The sequence below is a fragment of the Rhinopithecus bieti genome, unplaced genomic scaffold, assembly GCF_001698545.2.
Source record: "Rhinopithecus bieti isolate Rb0 unplaced genomic scaffold, ASM169854v2 scaffold_7398, whole genome shotgun sequence".
Classification (NCBI taxonomy): Eukaryota; Metazoa; Chordata; class Mammalia; order Primates; family Cercopithecidae; genus Rhinopithecus; species Rhinopithecus bieti.
In genome coordinates, this window is record NW_016805783.1 from 534450 (window position 1) to 541676 (window position 7227).

Genomic DNA, 7227 nt, shown 5'->3' on the forward strand with positions numbered 1-7227 from the left:
ACTAACCCAGGTTTGTCTGGAATGAAAGCTCAAGTTCCTAATCCCTTCTGATTAGGGATAAATACTAAGGGATATATACTTCTGATTAGGGACATAGCCTTCTGGTAGGATATATACTAGCCTCTAGCCATTGAATTAGTATCAGGTGCCAGATATTATACATGTATTTCTTTGCTAATTTGGCAAAGTAATATTACCACCATCACCGTTCATAGATGGTGAAACAAAGGGTCAGAAAGGATTTATAATTTGTTCAAGGTCACATAGATGGTGATTTGGAAAATCTGGATTCAACATCAGGACTGTGTACTCTAAGACCCATCCTTTCTCACCGAGGTACAGTGACTTCCCATGGGCACTCCTGGGTATTAAGAGAAGTGTGTTCACTGAAGGGAGAGTTTTCCTGGTCTTCCAGATGAACCTGGAACTTAATGTCAATTTTATTTTTCCATGAAAATTCATATAAAAGAAAAAACAGCACATCTCTTGGAAATGAAATACTTCAAGTTTAATGTCTCTCTTGCTAATGCAGAATTTATCAGCCAAGACAGCTGGCTGGCCTGGTGAGGCACTGGAGTGCAAGGAATTTTGAAAGCCTAGCATTATTGAAGGCATGGGAAGTCAATCTAGGAGCTGAATTTCACAACGTGTAAAGGGAACATTAGGAGGAGTGATGGAAAAGGCACCTTCAAAAACAACGTATAGCTCTGTGGTTTCAGGATGTTGGTGTGTGTCCTATATTCTATTTAATAATGACCCCGTAGGATAGTCCTTGGGTTGATCGCTGCACTGCTTGTCCAGGTGTGGGCACTTCGTCAATCAACTGCTGTGTGGGAAACCTGACTACCTCCCTAGAGGTACCCATTTCTACCTAGGAATAACGAGTGGACATTCTAATTACACCGTGAAGAGGTGATTAACTCAGGACAAAGAGAAGGTACAATAGACCCCTGAGAGCAGAGGCAACTTTGTGAGAGGAGGACATTTTCCTAAACATATATTGCCTCTTTTTCAATAAGCACTGAAAGAACTCTGAACCTTGTGGTTGCCTTTTCATTACTTGGTGTTCAGCAAGGGGGCAAGCAGGGGACTGGAGACCACTGCTACTCAGCTTGTCACTTGGAAGTTAAATAATAAGCCAAGTGAGTGTCATTTGTGGGAGTTCTAGGATTTCCACAGTCCAAAGGGGCAGACTGCTCAAAGTTCAGGATAAGAGCAGAAGAGAGATGTGGCCTAGTGATGGGTGTCATTGTGAGGCTGGGAGCTCTTGATTCAATAAGCTTTTCAGTTTTCTTTTTCTTTTCTCTTATTTTTCTTTTGAGATGGAGTTTCGCTCTTGTTGCACAGGCTGGAGTGCAATGGCGTGATCTCGGCTCACTGCAACCTCTGCCTCCCAGGTTCAAACAATTCTCCTGCCTAAGCCTCCTGAGTAGCTGGGATTACAGGCATGTGCCACCAAGCCTGGCTAATTTTGCAGTGGGAAAGGACCCAGATAGATGGGTTTGGCACAATCTTTTGTATTTCTGTAAAATCTTTTGTATCTTGTGTTTTGTAAAATCTTGTATTTTAGTAGAGACGGGGTTTCTCCATGTTAGGCTGGTCTTGAACTCCTGACCTCAGGTGATGCTTCCACCTCGGCCTCCCAAAGTGCTGGGATTACAGGTGTGAGCCACCACACCTGGCTATTTTATTTTTTCAATGGGCTTTTAGATATTACTTTGTAGCAGGGGCATCTGAGTTGGGAAAAAGACTCCAAGACTTCTCCACCAAGTAGAACAAACAATGGGATTTCAGGCCCAGGTCATGGAGGCTTGAGACATTCAGTTTAGTTCCAGAGAGTTTGGAGAATGCAGCAGACATGTGACTACAGCATGTATAGAGGTAGACACTGGATTGGAAATGTCAGTCTTTGAAATCTAGTGCAGGGGACAAAGATGGGTTAGAGATCTGTAGAAAGGGTATGTGAGTGTTTATGTGTGTGTGTGGTGGGAGCTGCAGTCTGAAATAATGGCACATGGACTTGGCTATTCAGGACAGTTGGGAATGTGGAGAGTGTGAGGGTTTTCACTGTCTGCATCCTGGAGGACAGGTCACTTCCTCTTGCTCATTGAGTCATAGTTGGTTGTTTGTTACACATTGTCATTTCACTTCTTCAGGGTTTATTTCATTGCTTGGTATCTATGTTTGTACTAATTGGAGTATCTGTCCGTTAATTAAAAACAAACAAACAAACGTATAATGCCATAGATTCATATGGGAAAACTGAGACTGACCAAAATTTGATGGAGCAAGTAGATGGTAGAACTCAGACTAAAACTAGTGGCTCCTGACTTCATGTTTTGTGACCTTTTCTGTGTCCAAGAGTGTATCTGCTCACCAGCATCTAAATGTAAACCAAACAGAACTGTCTATTATTATAACTTCCCCCTCTAGTCTTCAAGTTATATTGAACTAGTTTTTCTATAAGACAGACATAAAGCAGCAGGCACAGCCACTTTCCCTGAAATTAAAGGAATTAGTTGCTGTGAAATGCAAACAAAATTCAGAGCAGGTTGGACCAACCATGGACACTTGCCAGGCTTCTACTATATGTAAGGTACTCTAATATGGTTCCAAATATTCTGGGACAGTTCTTTGAGTTATATAATTCTTTCACAGTTTTACTCTTCTCTGATATCTATTGAGCTGACTTTTTCCCATATGCTTATTGGTCTTTTATATTTATTTGTTTGTGAATTTGTTCATCATTGCTTTTACTTCTTTTCCTATAGTATGAGGTCTGAGTTACTGTTAGCTGAGTAGTTGTTAATGCTTAGAAAAATTAAAGACTTTACTTGTGCTACTAAGTGGCTGAGCTGGCACCTGGCCTTGATTCTCTTTGATTTCAAAGCCACTATTTTCACATCCATATTTTCAGGACGTTCCTTAAAAAGGGACATTTACCCAAAAGGTTAAAAATTAAATGAATGTAGCATGTGTTTCTCTAACACACATTACTTCATCAGTGCATCTCAGAAACATAATATGTACCCTAATAGGCCCTTGGATATTGCTAAGGTTTTTTATTTTCAAAATCTCTTGACTTTATGTATTTCTTTGAATGCAAAATTATTAGCTTTTGAAGGTGTTCTGTAACCAATAAGGGTTTCCCACCAAAATGGGTTATTCTTGTGTTTACCTAAATTCCTTTGAGAGAATACTTGTTTCTAAAGAGGGATAAGAGGAGAAAATCTTCTGAAAAAAGAGATTTTAGTTAGGCTATAGCCTTGGTCATGGTGGCAGAGATCTGAAATTAAACAAAATAGAGATTTCTTTCTCTTTCATGTCATAGTTGGTGTATTAGTTTGTTCTCACATTGCTATAAAGAAATACTTGAAACTGGGTAATTTATAAAGAAAAGAGGTTTAATTAGCTAACAGTTCCACAGGTTGTACAGGAAGCGTGGTTGGGAGGCCTCAGGAAACTTACAATCATGGCAGAAAGCAAAGAGGAAGGAGGCACATTTTACATGCCTAGAGCAAGAGGAACAGAGAAGAGGAGAGGTGTTACATACTTTTTAACAACCACCTCTCATGAGAACTCATTCACCATCATGAGAACAGCAAGGGGGATGTCTGCCCCCCTGATCCAATAACCTCCCACCAGACCTCTCCTCCAACATTGGGGATTACAGTTCAACATGAAATTTGGACAGGGACACAAATTGAAACCATATTAATTGGTGTGTAAGCAGCCCAGGATTTGTAGGAAGGCTTCATGGCATTGGTTATAAGGACCCAAATTTAAACCGTATAATTCCACCCCAACCCCTCCCAAATATCATGTCCTTCTCACATTACAAAGTACAATCATCTCTTCTCAACAGTCCCCTAAGTTTTAACTCATTTCAGCATTACCTCAAAAGTCCACAGTTCAAAGTCTCATCTGAAAGAAGGCAAGTCCCTTCTGCCTATGAGTCTGTAAAGTAAAAAAACAAGTCAGTTACTGGAAAGATACAATAGGGGTAAAGGCATTGGCTAAACACTCCCATTCCAAAAGGGAGAAATCAGCCAAAACAAAGAGGCTATAGGCCCCGTGCAAGTTCAAAACCCAGCAGGGTAGCCATTGAATCTTAAAGCTCCAAAATAATCTCCTTTGACTCCATGTCTCACATCCAGGTTAAACTGATGCAATGGGTGGGCTCTCAAGGCCGTGGGAAGCTCCACCCCTGCAGTTCTGCAGGGTACAGCTCCCTTGACTGCTTTCACTGGCTGGCATTGAGTGCCTGTGGCTTTTCCAGAAGCACAGTGCAAGCTGTCAGTAGATATACAATTCTGGGGTCTGGAAGACAGTGGCCCTCTTCTCACAGTTCCACTAGGCAGTGCCCCAGTGGGAATTCTGTGTAGGGGACTCCAAGCTTGCATTTTCCCTTCACTTTGCCCTAGTAGAGGTTCTCCATGAGGACTCCACCCTTGCAACAGTCTTCCTGGACATTCAAGGATTTCCATACAACCTCTGAAATCTAGGCAGAGGCTTCCAAGCTTCAACTCTCACACTCTGTGTACTTGCAGGCTTAACACCACATGGAAACTGCCAAGGCTTATGGCTGGCACCCTCTGCCTGAGCAGCACCTTGGCCCCTTTTAGCCATGGCTGAAGCTGGAGCAGCCAGGATTCAGGGCACCACGTCCTCAGGCTGCATAGAGTAGCTAGACCCTGGTCCTGGCCCACAAAACCATTCTTTCCTCCTGGGCCTCCAGGCCTGTGATGGGAGGGGCTGCTGCAAAGGACCTCCGAAATGCCTTTGAGGCATTTTCCCTATTATCTTGGCTATCAATATTTGGCTCCTCTTTACATATGCAAATTTCTGCAGCTGGCTTGGCTTCCTCTCCAGAAAATGGGTTTTTCTTTTCTACCACATAGCTGGGCTACAAATTTTCCAAACTTTTACACTCTGCTTCCAGTTTCAGATCATCTGTTTGCTCATGCATAACAAAAGTGACTTTGGCTCTGGTTCTCAATAAATTCCTCATCTCTATCTGAGACCTCCTCAGCCTGAACTTCGTTGTCTATATCACTATCAGTATTTTGGGCACAACAATTTAACAAGTCTCTAGGAAGTTCCAAACTTTCCCTCATCTTTCTGTCTTCTTCTGAACCCTCTAAACTGTTCTAATCTCTGCCTGTTAAACCAGGTTCCAATGTTGCTTCCACATTTGCAAATATCTTATAGCAATGCCCCACTCCTAAGTACCAATTTTCTATATTAGTCTGTTCTTGCTTGGCTGTAAAGAACCACCTGAAACTGGGTTATTTATAAAGCAAAGAGGTTTAATTGGCTCACAGTTCCATAGGCTATACAGGAAGCATGGCTGGGGAGGCCTCAGGAAACTTACAATTATGGTGGAAGGCAAAGAGGAAAGAGGCTCATCTTAGATGGCAAGAGAAGTAGGAAGAGAGAGAACAGGGAGGTGTCACACTTTTCAACAATTAGATCTCATGAGAACTCACCATCATGAGAACAGCAAGGGGAAAGTCTGCCCCCATGGTCCAATCACCTCCCACCTGACCTCTCCTCCAATACTGGGGATTACCATTTGACATGGGATTTGGGTGGGGACGCAAATTCAAACCATGTTAGTTAGTGTGTAAGCAGCCCAGGATTGGTAGGATGGCTTCATGGCATTGGTGATGGGGACCCATTCTGCATTATTGCTTCCTCTCTGTAGGGAGTTGCCCTTATCCACATAGTCTGAAATAACTCATCATTTTTGCCTAAGATGCCGGTGGACAGGGGAAGAAAGCCCTTTCTTTTTAATGGAGCAGCTTAGAAGAAGCTCACCACTTCCAACTACTTTCCGCTTGTCAGAACTTTGCTGCATGGCAACACCATGTTGCAAAGGAGGCTGGAAAATATAGCCTTTATTTGGAGAAACTGTTCAGCTGAAATTGAGAGAGAAGGGGCAACAGTCACTAGGGGATAGCTAGCAATCTCTGACACATAAGACTTTACGAGACAGTGAGAAACTGCACCTCCGATTTATGCAACTGACAATCTAAACTAGGTTTAATTCTTGGCTTTGCTTCTTGCAAACTGGGCTTTCCTTTGGCGCATTTTCTTGTCTATGAAAAAGAGACCATAAATGGGGAGTAAGGCTTATAAGGTGTCTGTTGGATCATCTGGTACTTAGTAGGTGGTCAACAATGAAGTGTCCCTTTTTTCTTCCCCATATTTCATAGAAAATATGAAACTCTGGAGAGTCTATCAGAAAGACTGTGCTGGATAGCCACTGAGGGTTTAGAGCCCAGATTTGCTCATGGGAATTTCATCTTCTGGCTGGACATACACACTGAGAGGCAGCAGCTGGATAGCTTAAGATAAATGATTTTGAAAAATTCTCTGAGCATACAGAGCTCACAGAGATTAAAGGTAAAAGCCACAAGGCAGCAGGATGTACAGTACAACCAACGCCTGGCAATCAAGTTAGACACATGTGTTATCTTCCATCCTACCTGGGTGGAATCAGAAACTGTTAGAGTTGATTAGCTGAGGCCCAATCAGGCATTTATGCCGATAGAAAAGAGACACCCACCCAGAAGATTAAAAATAAATAAATGGACCCCTGAGACTTTTTAAATCATGAAAGTGGAGTTAAAGGCTATTTGTCACTTTCCTGTCATTTTGTATCACAAAGAGACTTGCAGTCTCTGTGAGCAAGGGTATTTCTCCCTCCTGTGCACCCAGCACTCCCCCTGCCACCATCAGGGGTCCTGTGCCATTGCTGGAAGGTAAGGTCCAGGTTTTCATGGCTAACTCCTTAGGCTCTGTTTTCGGGAGGGATTTGGGGGATCCTCGAGTCGTGGGCTTTGTACCTATTGTTGTTAGACAAATATCTAAACAGGGCTTTTCAGCTTTAGAAGGTGCTTGTGTGTGCTTTCTTCTAGAAATCCCCCTGTCTTCTGGCTTGCCCAAGACACGCAATGCCAGGGTCACTCTCCCTTCCTCTTCCCCTCCCAGATAGGTTTATATAAAAGCATGTGTATGTGTAAGAGACAGAGAGTGTTTGAGTGTGTGTGTATTGTGTATGTGTTTATGCTTCCTTTGGAGTTCAAATGCAGCGAACTACTGATGGGTTTCCTGGAGAGAATTACTCAATATTTGAGTTTTTTAATCTTAGTCCTTGACAGATATTGGGCCATCAGATGTTTCATATTTGTTGGGTTTTTTTTTTTTTTTTTTTTTTTTTTT